The sequence below is a fragment of the Ammospiza nelsoni genome, chromosome 2 (assembly GCF_027579445.1).
Source record: "Ammospiza nelsoni isolate bAmmNel1 chromosome 2, bAmmNel1.pri, whole genome shotgun sequence".
Classification (NCBI taxonomy): domain Eukaryota; kingdom Metazoa; phylum Chordata; class Aves; order Passeriformes; family Passerellidae; genus Ammospiza; species Ammospiza nelsoni.
The window spans coordinates 2,531,289-2,547,769 of NC_080634.1; positions in this window are offsets into that span (position 1 = coordinate 2,531,289).

Consider the following 16,481-nt stretch of genomic DNA (forward strand, 5'->3'; position numbering starts at 1 on the left):
CAGAACTTCATGTTCAACGCAACTCAAGCCACGTTGTCTTCTGAGTTTTCACTTTTTTACTGAACTGGACACTCCAGTACAATCCCTTTAACCTCTTAGACAAAAGCCAGCTCTCCTCTTTGTACAGAAGGGCAAGTTCACACTGCACCTGAACCAAGCAGCATCAGCGCTCCCTCCTTGCCTCAGGAGACTGAATTTGCCTCCTGTACATCCATCTGCACGCAAACACGTGTGGTGTGGCTCTGATCAGGGTCTGGAGAGAACCTTGTCCCTCAGCAAAAACTCAGATCAGCTCCACTTAGAAATATGTGCATGAAGCACTCTAAAGGCTGAATAAACAAAAACATTCTTGCAGATTTGAGGCAGGATGACTTGGCAACATATTTATGGAGGAATTTAAATCTTCTGTTACTCCTGGAATTCCTACAGCACTACCAATTAAATCTACAAGTCCATAAATAACAAACTGTGTCTATTAATTAAAGACTGCAGGTCACTCTGTTGGTATCCTCACTCTAAAGGGCTGCACAGAATCTTTTTGTTTTGGATATTTTTTTGAAGCTTGTTTTCCAAGACAAGCAATCAACAGTTAACAAACAGCATTTTAAAATAAAATTGAAGAAAAGCAAAGATACTCTTTTGTTTAAAAGTAAAAGAATGCCCAATCATGGAGAAGAAAGTCCCTATTTTAAATAAATGCAGTAATTAAAATGCAACAATAGAATGGGGTTCTGGGCTCCCAGAGCACACAGCCAGGGCATATCCAGCCTCCCATCCACCTGCAGATATTTTGAAGTTATCCATTTTAAAACTGACTGAACCCTCCATTTATTCTAAATTAACATTGTTACTTTAGTTTCTACTAAATTCTTGGGGGTTTTCTCCCATGTTTAATGAGCTTCGCAGTGCTTTTTCAGAGTAAGTGTTTAACATGTGTTGACCATACAACCAGCAGGATAATTTCCACTGGAGAAAATGATTTCAAGCTCCATGAATCAGAAGCAAATTTACAATGTTCTTCTCTAATTGCTGGGAATAGTTTGAAAGCAAGAGGAGAACAAAAATATATTAAAATAAAAAGCATGTTAAAACAAAAGAATTGCAAACAAAAGAATCTCCTGTGTCATTGTAGTGACATCAATTCACTCTCTAGTGAGTACCGGGGGAGTCCTAAATTCAGATGTCACATGTGGTAATTACAGCAAGCTCACTGCGTAGAAAGGAACAGGAAAATAAAGGAGAGCCTCTTACAGCACACTTGCCCAACCCAAATGTCCAGATCAGAAATAAAATTATCAGACTTCTTACAGCCTGTCAGGAATTCTTTCCTATAAGAATGCATGTAAAAGCCCTATAAAGGTGAAGGCTGCTGGGATTTCATGAGATTCATGAACAATGTTCCCTGTAAGGCCAAGACATACTACAAAATAAATGTATGCATGAGAATTAAAAATCTGCTGAAGCAACACAGTATCACTGGAATAGGTACAACCGCCCATCTTAAAACAGTAATTGCATCTGGAAACCTAACCAGAAGTTAAACCTTACACCCTAGATAAGCCTGACTGTAATATAAGCAAAATAAATCTCCAGGCCAGGAGCGTGGTGGAGAAATAAATCTCATTTTTTTACAGGTGTTAAAAATCAAAATAACATTCAGCATCCAAGGATTTTGTTTGGAAATTCATCATGGGCCAAAGCTCCACATTTTTATGGATTCATTTATAACCCATTTTGCAATCACTTGCTGCACGCCACATGCAGTGTTCTGTGAAATCAGCTAACTAATTACAAAGTGCTGAACTGGACATGCCCAGACCAAGCACAAAAGAAAATTCCTACTGCTCTGCTCATTTGAAAGTCAAATTTGGAAAGCAGAAAGGGGAGGCAGCAAACCTGCATTTCTGGGAGATATCAGGGGGCTTTCAAGCACAAGCCTAGAGCTTCCAGATGTGAAGATGCAAAGCCTGCCTGTTTTTTGGGATATCTCAATGATGTCATCAATGACCCAGAGATCCCACTGCAAAAACATTGCCTGGTGGAGCATGGCTGGTGGGTTGTGTTTATAAGGAAGGGGAATATGAGGTCAAAGAGGGTTCTGGACATCAGGATCCATGACATCAATGTGTGTGGGGCTTGCACAGTGCTTGCTTTCTCCTGGCTCCTGTCTGCCTCTGATCAGTGCAGTTATGTCCACTCATCATGTGTGGCTCAAAAAGGCCAATGAATCTTCCTGAAACTCCTCTGTCTGCTGCTAGGACTGAATGCACTAAAACCACACTCGCTTCCCAGGCACCTGGATGATGAAAATAAATTTTCCAGGAATAGGAGGAGGATGCTGGAAGCCCGAGACCCAAGGTCAGCTGGCAAAGGTGACAGCAAGCAATGTGCCTCTAGAGAATGCAGCATCACGAAGAAGCTGCACCTAAATCTCTGTATCAGACAGAGCTGAGAGGAGCAAGAAGATCAGGAAAATGCCTTGTGACTTGGCAACTGCAGTTCATAACATTGAAGCTCAAAACTGTCTGCCCATACGCCAAAAATCCATCTAAGAAAAAGCCCAGCCTGGCTCTTTTGCCTTGGTGACAATCCTCTGATGGGATGTAGGGAGGGAGGTTGCTGGGGGAATGTCAGAGCCATTTAAGAAGTGAATTGTGTGGAGGAATACACATGGGAAAAAGCAAATGGAAGCTGCTGAGAGCATGGGGACATGCTGGTCCCTACTGGTCCTGCGTCTGAGGCAGCAGGGGCACTGCCATGTCTGGGCACTGCATCATTTCCATGAATTTGTGGTACTTTAAGCATCAACATAATCTAGTGGAAGGCATCCCTGCCCATGGCAGAGTGGTTGGAACCAGATTATAATGAAGGTTTTTTCCAGCCCAAACTATCCTGTGATTTTATTACTGCATGATAATTTCAGTTTCTAGAATGTATAATTGCAGTGACTAGGCTTGTAACAAGTGTGGTTGTATTTCAGGAGAAAGGGATAATTCTCTGGGTGAATGAATCATTTTTACCTGTCATGTATTCTCTGTTCAAATGTTCTGCCAAACAAAGCATCAAGCTCTCTGGTGGTACAGTCTGAGTGTGTGTGGGTTACTGTGCCAGCCTAAAGGCCAACATTATTACAGGGATAATCTCTATCTGGAATTCTGTGCCTTGCAATGCCCATTTCAGAAACAACCAAGTAGGTATGTGATCCTGTAATTTTATATTGCTTCTTCCCTTCTTTGTATTTAGATTTAATTTTAATGGAAACTTGTTGGCACAGATTTTCAGTCATCACTAATGAGCACAACCGCAGTGGGCTGTAAATAAATAATCACATTTAAGACATAAAAGGAAACAAACTTGTGACTTCAAAACATCCATTTCCTTTTTTCTTCTAAAGATTCTCAAGTTCTTATGTATTAATCAATATGTGTGATGCTTGAGGCGTCTTACAGCATGTGCCCTGTTGGTTTGTCTGGCTATTAATATTGTCATTAATCAGGAAACACTACTGTAAAAGATACTCAAGATAATTCTTCCTTTAAATTTCAGAGAAAATCTCACTAGCACTTCCTCTTTTTCAGACTGGGAATCACCATGAACTATAAAAATCCATAGATAGGACTTATTTAAAGAATGATTCTCGTAGTACAGTTTACTCATACTAAGATGTGAGTGAAAACACACAGTCATTTCCAGGGCATAGTAAGGATTACAATACGCCTCCCTCTAGCGAATAACAACTGTAAGTTCTTTTAAGTCTTGAAGGGACAAATTGAAATTCATCCATTAATGTCTAAAGAGAAATGTTAACATTTTTTTCAAATGTTCCAGTTAAGTGAACCTGTGTTACTTATCTGTTTCCCATCCACAGACCTCATTCTGTGAGTGCTGAGATCCATGTCCCAGCAATGGAAACCAGAACCATCAACAACTGTCCACTCATAAGATCCTTTTTCACAATTTCAGGCTCTGTTTTACCTGGGCATTTGAAAGGGCATGGAAAGTGCTAGCTCTCTTGTAGTTGCAATGCTCAGATAAAAACAGACAGGATGTCAAAACAACTGAAAAACTGTTGCGTTTTCTCTCATTCACCATGAACAGCTGCTCAGGAAAAAGCTCAGCTCCCTTTCCTGAAGACTGCAGCAATAGGATTCCCAATTTCTGACACTGTGAAGCAGTAAAAGTTGTTTCATCCTAATTGTTATGTAGGTAAACCATATGTAGTAGAAATTAACTTTTCTAATCTATTTAAATAGAGAAATAATCTGCACCATTAGAGCTGTCAGAATTTACAGGGCTGAAGGATAATCTAGTTGCTGTAGAGAGAGGGAACAAAAGCAGTGGGATAAGTCTCTATACCATGAAGGAATTCCCTCTCTATCCACTTCAGTGTGGCTAAAGCTGGCCTTGCTTGATTAAAAGCAATCAGGTTGTGCAATCCTTTGGCTCCGTGGCTTTTGGAACACGGGATGCATGAGGGGCAGGAGCATTCTGAGCTGGTCAAATCAAGCTTTGGTGTTACAAGAGCACCTTCTACTGCCTGTGCTGTGGCACTGTGTAAGGAATGCTGAAGCTTGACACAGCTCCCTCTGGAACTCATCAGTGCCCTCCTAAAAATGTTAAAGGATGATCTCATGTATAGCTTGGCAAAGGAAATTATGCAGATTTCAGACTACTTGTGTTTTTAAAACTGTTCTTTGAGCTTCAATTCAAAATCTCATATATTTCCATGCTTATACTCTGTGACCCATGCAGATGCTTTCCCTGCTTTTTCACTGCACTTATGCTTAATTTCTAGGTTTTATTTCAGTTCAGGCATAATTGTTGAGACTATTTGCAATTTTGCTGGAGTGGAGGATCACATAGCTCACAAACCAGCCATTAATGAAGCAGCAGCTTTAATTACAGTATGTTTCCAACATTGAGGCATTTGAATTCCACGTTCTCAAGGAACAGCAGTGTCCTGCCAAATTATACACTACAAGAACTATAAACATTGTTTAGCAAAATGCTACTACAACCATCAGACACAATTAGTCATTACAGATCTATCTGCCAAGGAATACTGGAACTTTTTTCCTTCCCCCTTTTTTTTTTTTCTCTCTTGGTCCTGAATTCTTGATAAATCTGCCCAAATTAAATTGAGCGTCCTCACTTAAATACCTATTTCAGGGGAAAAATAGCTATTCATGAGTTTCTTGTTAATTGTTACATGAATCAATTCAGTTGCAAAATGACACCAGAAAGAAGCTCTGACCTTAACAAACCTTAGGGACACTAAAAGGGATGACTCAGCAATTGAATGGAGAGAAACAGAAATCATCCATTAAATCATTTAGTGGTGACAATCTTTTTGTCTTAGTAACCTAGTTCTCCACTAATGGAACTAATGGAACCACGGCCACCAAAACCCCAGTGTATTGTGGGTTCAGATTGCCTTCTCTGCCAGTTTAATTGTGAATAGCCTACTCATTTTTTCTTTTTTTTAAGGATAAATCTAAACAATCTTGAAAAATCTAACCCAGTACTTTGTTCCAAACAGTTCCTGTTTCAGACACGCTATGCAGAAAACCAGTCTCCACAAAAACTCAGACAGCTTAAAAACTAATATGAGTGGCCACATGCAAACAAAAAGAGATTTTTGTTATCTTAGAAGACCCCCTTGGGACTGGCACTGCAATACATCTGAATGATTGTGGGTTTGTTCTGTCATCTCACAAGATAAGGCTCCCACGAATTTGCACTCTAATCACGTGCACCAAGACCTTGGAATTTATCCTATTGTTCAAATAGGATGCAAGATGTGTATTCACTGCTGTCATCCCCTTCCTTGGCAGTGTCCCACTCTACATGAGAAGGCTAAAAAAATAGTTTTCAGAGATGAATACTCAGCAGAAATCTCAGCACCTCGTTTTTGCATATTTTCCCTAGCAAAAATTCAGTCCAGTTCAGCTTCTCTCCTTTTTCTAAGAGTGTCTGGATAACATCAAGTGCTGTCAGTTAGGCTAATTCTGTTCTTGTGTAGTGGATCCATTTTGACATCAAGCTAGACTTGGCCTCAGTTTTGGGTACATACCAGTGGGGACAGGTGGAATTGCAATAATAACTCTTGTCTCCTTGGCTGTGTTATAAAGCTAACCTGTGGAATCCAAGCAGACAAAGCAAAAGTGTGCTGAGGTAATTTGTATTTTATTTTGTACCATTTATATTTCTATTGAATATTTTAATTATTGAGTATATATCTTAAATCTTATAGACCACATTAGTTTAACCACTTTTCATGAATAGATGACAAAATAGTGATCTGCTTTTGGAACACTTACTTTTGTACCATTTTCTAAAATTAAGTTGTGGGAGCTCAGTCTGTTTTTGCCCCCGTGTGTTTGGGCATTGTGAGTTGATAACTGTAGCATGTTTGTACTACAAACTGTGCTCTGAACAAGGGCTTAAATCTGTTCAAATTTCTTCATGTGAAAGGAATGTTGGCAGGGCTAGAGAGAAAAATGAAACACTTTGAAAAAAAATGGTCCTGCACGAAAGAAAGGAACTTTTTCTGTGCAGTAAATGTGATGTGAATAGAGAGAAGGACTGATTGTTGTCCTTTTGTTCTGGCACATAGAGAGTGAATCAGGTCTGATTGTGTTTAATCTTGATCTACCCAAACAGGTTGCTGCTGCTGCTGTGCATTTCCTCACCTCATTGCTGTTTGCTTTCAGTAAATTATCTCAGCCCTCGGTCTCTGCCTTTGTTCCCCTCTAGCTGAAGGGAACAGGGAGGAAGGGCAGGAGCTTATCTGGAGTCGAATTTCCAGCTGATGTTAAACACCACAGTGCCCAAAGTGGCAGTCATGACAACAATCTTTCACTGCAGGACACACTGCAAGGAGTTATCTTATTTCTTTGGTGGAAACAAGGAGACTCAGGCTTGAACTGAAAACAGAGCTGTTTGGGACAGGCATTTTGAAAAGTCCTTTCTAATTTTAAGAAAAGTGCAAAAGAGCGCAAAGTGCTAAAGAGGGCCTAGAAAACTCTGGAACCTGTGTCATGGATATTTTTAAGGACATATCAGGAATGACCACAGTGGCTTTCTGGTCCTTCCTTGCCTGGGAGAAGGGATAGTCTAAATCCCTCAGGTGGATGGAAGTGGGTGTAATGGCAGATTTGAGCATTTTCTCTATTTCCTCACAAAAACAGGTCAGAGAAAACCCCTCTGGAGGCCTGTCCAAGACTCAGCTGTGCCAGGTGCTCTGTGTAGCTTTGAATCAGGCCAGCAGTGTGTGCAGCCTGTCCTCACCACTCCCCTGACCCTCTGTGGCCCCAAAATTTGCAGGCTGAGAACCAGAGGGAGCCCAAAGCTGTCCTTCCCTGTGCCACAGCAGTGACAGCTGCTCTCCCACCACCAGCAGCGCAGGCTGGACTATCTGCCCAGGATGGATGTTGCTTGGTAATTTTGGGAGATTAGAAAATAAAACACTTCCTTCCATGCCTTATACATACTGGAAGACAAAGAACTGTAATGGGAATGTCCTCCCACTCCTGCCCTGGTCTGATGTTCTTGTCCTTTTCTGGTTCTCTTGTCCTCATTGTCAATAGCTCTCCAGTTCTCAAAATCTTTCCAAGCTGGCTGTTGTTAATCAATAACTAAATATTTGAGGATTCTTGCCTCAGGTATGGGATATTGAGACAGAGCTGGAATAGTGGTGAGTGATGAGCCATCCATAAATTTTTACTCTTAGTTAAATCATTAATGTTTATTACCTGCACTGCTATTTATAAAAAGATCACTCATATTCCAATGTCAGTGTGATACTAGAACAAATATTTTAAAATTAGATAAATTTAATGTTGGTGAAATGCCATAAAGTCAAAAGAGATTTGGAGAACAAAACATTTCAGTTCGTGTCAGGGATTGACCAAAACAATAAAGTTCAGTTATTTTCATATTAAGTTCTTTCAATCTGCCTGAACATCTTCCTTCTTTCTCCTCTGCACTGCAAGACACAAAATTTACATTAAAACTAGAGTTCTGAGCAACTGCTGAACTTCTCATTTTATCTTAGCAAAATCCTCTTAGAACTAGAGAAAGGCTACATTGTTTGCAGTTTTGTGTTATCAATACATAGTAGGGGAAAATATCCATAAAATGTTCACTTTGTTAAGACTTCACTGGATTTTTGGATGTAGCTTAGGTAACATGCAAAGAGTTCTGATGGAAGGTTTACAAAGTTATTATTGTGTGGCAAGAAAGATGACTCTACTTATTGTCATTTAAAAAATGCCCAACAATCCTCACGAAGTCCTTTAAGAAGCATTTTGATTCTTTTTAGTCTCTTGGGAAAACCACTCTTTCATTTGCTCCATCCACATCGGCACAGTCAGAAATTATCCTGTAAATAAAACATTTTGGTGGAGTTTTACTCCTGCTCCTCAGGTATTTTGCCTCTCAGACTGCCAGATGTGGGAATGCTGGGAAGATGTTGTGATGAATTGCTTGTGGGGGAAATAAACCTGCGACATTGGTTATCTGCACAGTTGGTTAAAATACAGCATTTCCAAGGTTTTCATACAATTTCCCTTAGCCAGAACACTGCTGGGAGGCAATGCAGAGCCTAGGCTGGTAAAGAACTGGGACAAGAAAATCACAGAAAATGGAAGAAAATGGATCTGCCAAGGCCTTTAAAACCCATTAATTTTCAAGGAAAAATGTCTTGGCTTAAATAAATTCTACAGGCATTAACTGACGTGGCTAAAGTATTCTAGGATGTCTTCCTACTCAAACTTCTTGTTTGTTCATTTTCAGAAGGAAGAAGCTTAATTAGATCCAAATTTAACAGTAAGACCTCTGATACAGTGAAGTATTTATGTCTGATTTCAGCCATGGGGTTTGTGTAATTTTTTTTTTCCCAGAACTGCCAGTTCAAACAACTGTAGAAGGGAGGATCATATCACATTTTTATTCCTATTTGTTTCTATATCTGGAGCTCTGATGAAATCCTTGGTGCTAGAAAAGGTAAATCCAATTTGTACACCATCATTAGGTATATAAACATCACATCCTTAGCACAGAGAAGAAAAAAAGTCCTCAGGAATGAACACCAACATCATTATTAATAAGAAACATCTCATTTTCAAATTATAACTCTACATATGGGTTTTTGTAAGATCTTGTGCAAAACTTCTGCCTCATCATCTCCCTCTGCAAGCTGTAGCTAAGTGCAAGAATTAATTATGTGACCTGTGGGTAGTGAAAAATGGAAGCCAAAACCTTCCATTCATTTCATACCTTCATAAAAGCATTGTTCTGATTTGCACCATTTCCAGTGAAAGGAGGATGGATGGTATTTGGAAGAATTGCATCAAGGCAAAATATTGTATTTGGCATTCAAATTCAGAGTTGATAGCAGTTTCAGAAATGCCTGATCCTGATAGTCAATGCCAAGGGCTACATTTTTTGTATTCTGTAATACTCCTCAATAATTGCTCCAAGACTCATACAGAGAGAACAGTGCACAGCAAAGGCTGTTACTAATTCTTTGATCAAAATCAGATGATTTGCCTTTCTGATTTTTCAGAGGTTCCAAGCTGTTCTTGCTGTGGTTTTGCTGTAAGAATTCTTGATGCAATGTACAACATACATGTTTGCCCCAGCTCCTGAGGCTTGTACATCTGTGAGCAACAAAAATCAAAGTGCAGTAAATTTCCTGAGGATTAATGCCTGGCTGAGAGGGGATGAAGGTCAGCAGCACAGCCAAGGATCATTAACCCAAACTGGTCATTAATCTCAAAAAATATTTCATTCCAAGGTCAGTATTGTTATTCTAAGCTGGAAATGAAAAAACCCATGGCTGTAGGAATTTTAATTTGATAGGTTTCATGGTAATATCTAGCATATTAAAAAAAAATAATTTGACTTGGGAGAATTACATTAATTAATCAGACCACCAGCCTATCTCCCAGTGATTGATTAGTTTTACTTTCTTTAACATATGTAACGTCAGAAAAGATTTATAACAATTTTTTTTCCCATGTGTAATTGCTGTGAGCCTAATAAAGAGTGACCTGATTTGTGTATCTATTTACAGGTTTCTATTCCCTTCCCAAATTCTAACTCCTACATGTTTCAAAAGGCTGTTGTTTGCACAGTGAGGATACTACAGATTTACTCCCTTTAGAAGCAGTACTTCACCTTAGCACTCCCTTTCCTGAAATAAGTCCCAAAAACCCCCTAGACACTGGCAGCCCTGTGTTTAGGCACCAAAGATGCCAAGGAGCTCAAATATCCCCCAAATATTCTGGCATATTCCAAAGTACCACTGATACAGGTGACAGCTAATGAAAACATTTACAGACTCAGCAAAAGGGGAAAAAATGCAATTCATCTTACACAATCTGAGAAATCTTTCTAAAACAAAGAGCATTTTTTCCTTGTTTTCTTTGCTTGTTTTGTGTTCTTGCTAGGAAACTTCTCCCTGTGACGTGCTCCTCATCTTCTCAGCTTTTGTAATTTAAATACCCCATGGTGGGGATTTGCTGCTGAAAGGGACAAAAATCTTTGAGTTCAGCTCTCCAAGTTTACACACAGGAGATGCAGATCCCCAGAGCTTTGACTCAACTCACCACCACATCACAAAATATTTTCCAACTTTTCTTACAAACTTGAGTCCCACACTAAGAGACCAAAGTGAGGGAGAAGGAGTGACAAGCAACCATCACAGCAATTTTCCTGAGGTCAGCCTTTGGAGCATGGCTCACCAACCAGGCACCTTGAAAGTCTGAATTCTAAATCACCTCATTCATTCCTCCTGACATATGTTATGTCTCTACTTGTAACATATTTTTAGTATTTCCTTTAAAATATATTACCAATTGTGAGTGTGAAGAACAGACAACTTAAGGAGGTTGTTGTTACTGGACAAAGGCTCTGTTTGGGTGCAGTCCAACGAAAATGTTACAATCCAAAAATAAAAAAAGTTTCACAAATCTCACATTCTGATTGTAGATGAGGCTAACTCAGCCAGGAATATGTTAATCTTCTTAATATATGTTAATCTGAAGATTAACATATATTCTCATTATATATTCAGTTTCTTCTTTTAGTCATGTTTTTTGTGTATTTTCTTTTCTCTTCCTTTTAAAAAGCTAAGAAAAGTAATTAAAGTCTTGATATACAGTTATGGAAAGCCAGAGAAAACATGGCCTCTCATTCATAGTCCCTTGCACTCAGATTGTGTTGGTGGCAGTTTGCTCCTGTCTTGTACTGCCATAAAATCCCTCATCCCTCCCAAATTTTGCTGTTCTAGTTTTGACTGAACAACGTACGATTTCCAAATGTAATTATGAAGGACATTTCAAGGGTTATTTTGAAGCAAAAACTCTTTTTAATATCTCCTTATACTAAAATACAGACAGGAAAACCTTTATTGTCTTTAATTTTTTGAGTTCCCAAGAATTCACTCATAGTTTCAATTTCTTCCTTTCATATGATGTAGTTTTTATGATTCACTATTTTAAAAGCTCCAATCACATTTTATTCTTATTCTTCACTTGTCTCCCATCCTAATCTATTCTCCATAAAGTCCAAGTCTTCTCCTGGCTTCAACAGCTTTTCATCTCCCATTAATGAGCTTCTTTACAAAACCAGGACACAAAAATATGATATTAAAAATATATACATCATCAGGTAACACATATTACATGAAATACCATTTTAAAAATTGCCATTATAAATAGCTGTACGCTTATATATCTCATCATCAATACATATGATAATACAATAATATCTCCAATTTTATTTCCTCTCCTTCTAACCTAAGGTATGTTTACGGTATCTCAAACACATTTTTGCTGATTTTCCATGATGCTGATTTATTTTCTGATTGATGACAATACATTTATCCTGAAATGTCTAAGGACAACTATAACTGTGTTTTCTAGGTTTTCTATCTTCTGTTTATGGACACTAGAGTGGTTATACCTCTGATGAAGCCAATAAAATTATAAATTAAAATAGGTAAAGACCTAGTGGGGCGCATTTAAATCCACTCAGATGCCTATGATGAGACAAAATTGGTATTAATTATTGCTTTCTCTAGCACTGAATAATTGAAATAACCAACTGACCGTGGTGTTGCTGCTTCTCTGTACAGGCCTGAATAGGACTTAATTTCTTGTGAGTTTTTGGGGAAATCAGACATCATTCCTGCTCACTGAAGGAGGAAATGTTGGTAACCAGTTATAAAAGAAAAAATCCACCACAACTCTGCTGCTTTAAGTGGTGTGGCTTAATACGCAAATGAAATCCAAAAGATTTGGTCATTGGTGACTTAAAAACCCCAATTCCATTTTTGCCATTAGCAGCAGGTTTTTCCCAGGTTTCTGGCCTAAATCCAGTTAAAACAACTATATGTGACTACTTACTAAACATTCCCTTTCTGCTCAGTTGATTATGGCATTATTCACTTTCTCTCCTGAAGTGCTGAAATACTTCTATGCACTGTTAAAAATTCCCTGCCTTTCCCCTGGGGCAGCTGCATTGCAGTGTTGGAGTGATGTAATAATTCCTTCAAGACCTTGCAATTGGTTTTTAAAGTCTAATATGCACTCCAGGACCTTCTCAGGAGGGGTTGTAAACAAGCATCCAGCATTCCTGCTCTCTCATATGTCATCCCTGGACCATTCCTTAGCAGGTCTAAAAATCCCACAGCTGTGCCATGATGTACTGCAGAATGAGGTAAGGGCAAGGACTTGGATCAATCAGGAGGGAGGCAGGGAAGTGATAAGAGATTTGAGCTGTTCACCTTAGAAATACAACAGAACTGTGTGTAAACCCAGATTTGACTCATTTGACAGTATCTGTGGAGATTGTAGAGTTTTATTGGAGGATAAACCCCAAGGTTTGTTGTTTGGTAGGTTTGGAAACTCCGGTATGATTAGAGAGGGTCCCTGGGAGATATGACACTTGGAAAAAGAAGTGAATTATCCAGAGACTAGAAATGAGTGACATCCAAGTGGTTTTCACATCAACATCAGCACCAGTTCTTCCCTTAATAGCCAGGAAGGCAGTAAAAAGATTATATTATTTTGGCCTTGGTTAAGTGATGACCATGTAATTCAAGGGTGCCAAGGCCAGAAAGGGATGAAAGCATTTGACTGAGCTAAGAGATGGAATGAATGAGAGCAGGAATAGTCTTCAATGATATTGGCTAAACAACCACCCCAAGCATGTGATAGTGTCAAAAAGAAATAGGATAAAAGACTGATTACTGAAAAAGCTTATTTTACAAAATATATAATGTAAAATAAGAATGATTAAAATTTGAAGTGTTTGAGGCCAGGTTGGACAGAGCTTGGAGTTACCTGGTCTAATGGAAGATGTCCCTGTCCTTGGCAGGGCATTGGAATGAGATGATCTTTAAATTCCCTTCTAACCAAAAGAGTTTTATTATTCTATATTTCTATTGAAGATATTAAATACTGGAGCAAAAAAGCTTTGGATGTGTTCCAGAGGACAAGAAGGAAAACAGCAGGACCTCTGTACCACTGAAATGGGATAACAACTAAAAATAACAGCTGAGTGACAATTTTGGCCATGTGGCAGAGGCAGGACACCTTGCTACATTACTGCAGTGTCTGTCTCCATTTTTAAACACCAAAAATTAATCTGCCTAGGCTCCCATACATCTTGAGATGTGATGTTACGTGGAAAATCATGAACTAAGCTGGAATTGGCAGCAGGAGCATGAAGTGAACAAGAAACTGAATATAAGTTAGTAACATACTATAGTGAAAAGAAATAGTGACTAATTCAGTCACTACTGGCGACTCCTGAAATTTCAGTCCTGGGGCTGATCGTGCTTAGTGTTTTCATCAGAACCCTTGGCAACACTGTTATGACAACAAGACATCAGGAGACATCAATTTAAAATGAAATTATCAGCATGTGAGCAACAGGCATGCAAAAAGGGAACTATTAAAATCAATAAAATGCTACAGAATTCTCACCTTATGATCAGTTATTTGGAAATTATTGAGAAAAACTTAGGAAAACCAGATGATCATAAAAAGGCAAAAAACATTTCTGCAAAGCAAGTGCAACCACGAGCCTGGCATGTACCACGAAAGTTCCACAAGAGATAATGAAGCATGTAAATTATGCAAAGCATCCGTAAGGTATTAACTGTAATATTTGTGCCAGTCACATTCAGGGTGAAGTCGGACTTGAATCCACATGCAGAATGTCTAGAAGTGTGGTAAGAGAAATGAAAATAATGTCTTGTGACAGGAAAATTTTAAGAGCATGTTTTATTTAGTCAAGCAGAACAAGGGTTGATGAAAACTTCTCTTTGCCTACAAATCCACTAAGAAAAACTGTGAAAAGAATTGCTTAAGTTTACATACTTGCCAGAAGACTGCATGTAAAACCTATCCCCTCTGTATTTATGCCAGGATCTACAAGGTTTCTAATTATTAGAGCACTAAAGTGATATCTTTTGATTAGAAGTACTGATGGCAAGAAAATTATCTACTTTTAGGGAGACACTTGCTCAGTTGAAGAAATAAATTATGAGGTTTCTTCCGGCCTTCCCTTAGCAGTTCTGTTCTTTGTAGTTATCCTGAGGGCTCTACTTCCTCAAATGCAGCAAAACAGGAGAATTCCCAGGTCCAGCAGAGGCCTAGGTCTCTTCCAGCAGATGCATCTGTGAAATGTTTGAGAATTTTAGAGAGGAAGTCTTTGAGGGCTGACAGGAAATCATGGGTTAAGGATTCTGTATGAGAGGCATGGCACTGAATTCCAGATGGGATGGAGCCATACAGCTTAGTGTAAACAAATGGTTATGATTCCTGTCAAGATCAATTTTTCATCTCCATAAAGCCCAGTCTAATAACATGGCACAGGCACGACTGAAAAATGGGAATATCAGCTTTCCAACAATTTCCCAAAATTGAAAGAGAATCTGTTTTGGCAAAAACAGTACAGTTGGCTACCAAGGAAAACATTTTAGGTAGGTAGTTATGTAAGCAGTAAAAATAAATGTTTTATAAAATGAACCCACAAGGACTTAGAAGTATTAGAAAAAGCCCCCAATAATAATTAACTAGATTTCATGAAGTATGAAACAGCCAAAAATAATAAGCAGTACAGCTGAAGGAGGTGAAGTAATTTCTCCTACTGCATTCTAAAGCTTGACCACCTGGAGAGATTAAAAAAAATATATCCAAAGAATTAATTTTCCTAATATGAGCACAGTGCAAAATTCTGTCTCTTAACATGACTTCATTTGGCCAAAGGAATGGAATTTTATGGAAGCTTAATATGTTTTACAAGTGCTTGTTTCTCTGGAACAGCAGCAAATCTTTGGGAAGGCAGATGAAATGAAGGAGCATCTATTACATTTCCTTTGGAGCCAAGAAAAGGTGGTATTGTCTCCTGAAGAGAATGTAACATTTTAAATTAAAAGGTAATATTTGTACAAGATCAGGTCCATGAATAAATTCACTCTGGAAACCGAAATTTTCTGAACTTAAGAGTTTCTACAATTGTTTTTTAAGATAGTGGATCAAGAAGCCTATTTTAAGGTAAATCTTGGTGGTATCATTTCCATGACAGGACAAAAACAATCCTTGAGTCAAAACCTCATATTTGGATCTGTGAATATTAATCTCTGGATATCTGATTGCACTGACTTTGTTAACATCATCTTTTTCCTTCACTGACCTAGAGAGTCACCTTACTCAGAATTTGAGTGTTCAGGGCATTGATAATCCAACAGAGACATTTAATGGGAATTAGAATATGTTCAGCTCTTCCTTCTGCTTTTGATCAGAATGTCTTTGGGTCTCATGGAGAAAAATCATTAATCTGATCTGGGGCCTGAAATTTTTCCTCAATCTTTAATTATTGCCTCCAGCTCTGGGGTCTCAGCATGGGAAAAAACTGTTGGAGAGAGTCCAGAGGAGGAACCAGGATGATCAGAGGGAAGGAGCAGCTCTGCTGGGAGGAAAGCCTGAAAGAACTGGAATTGTTCAGCCTGGAAAAGAAAAGCTTCAGGATGATCTAATTGCAGCCTTCTAGTCACTGAAGGGAGCCTGCAAGGAAGATGGAGAGAGACTATTAACAAGGAGCTGCAGTGACAGCGCAGTGAGGAACGTCTGCAGATGGATAGAGAGTAGCTTTAGAGTGAATATTAGGAAGGAATTATTTTACTGGGTGAGGATGCTGAGGCTGTGGCACAGGGTGCCCAGAGCAGCTGTGGCTGCCCCTGGATCCCTGGCAGTGCCCAAGGCCAGGCTGGACGGGGCTTGGAGCCGTCTGGGACAGCGGAAGGTGTCTGACCATGGCAGGGATGGAATGAGATGAGCTTAAGGGTCCCTCCCAACCCAAACCAATCCGTGTTTCTGCGACTCTGAAGTTCAGATGCTTGGTACATAAGGATGCTGTCTAGTGTTGCTGGCTAAGAATCACAGAAGTATTAGAAAATAGAGCTT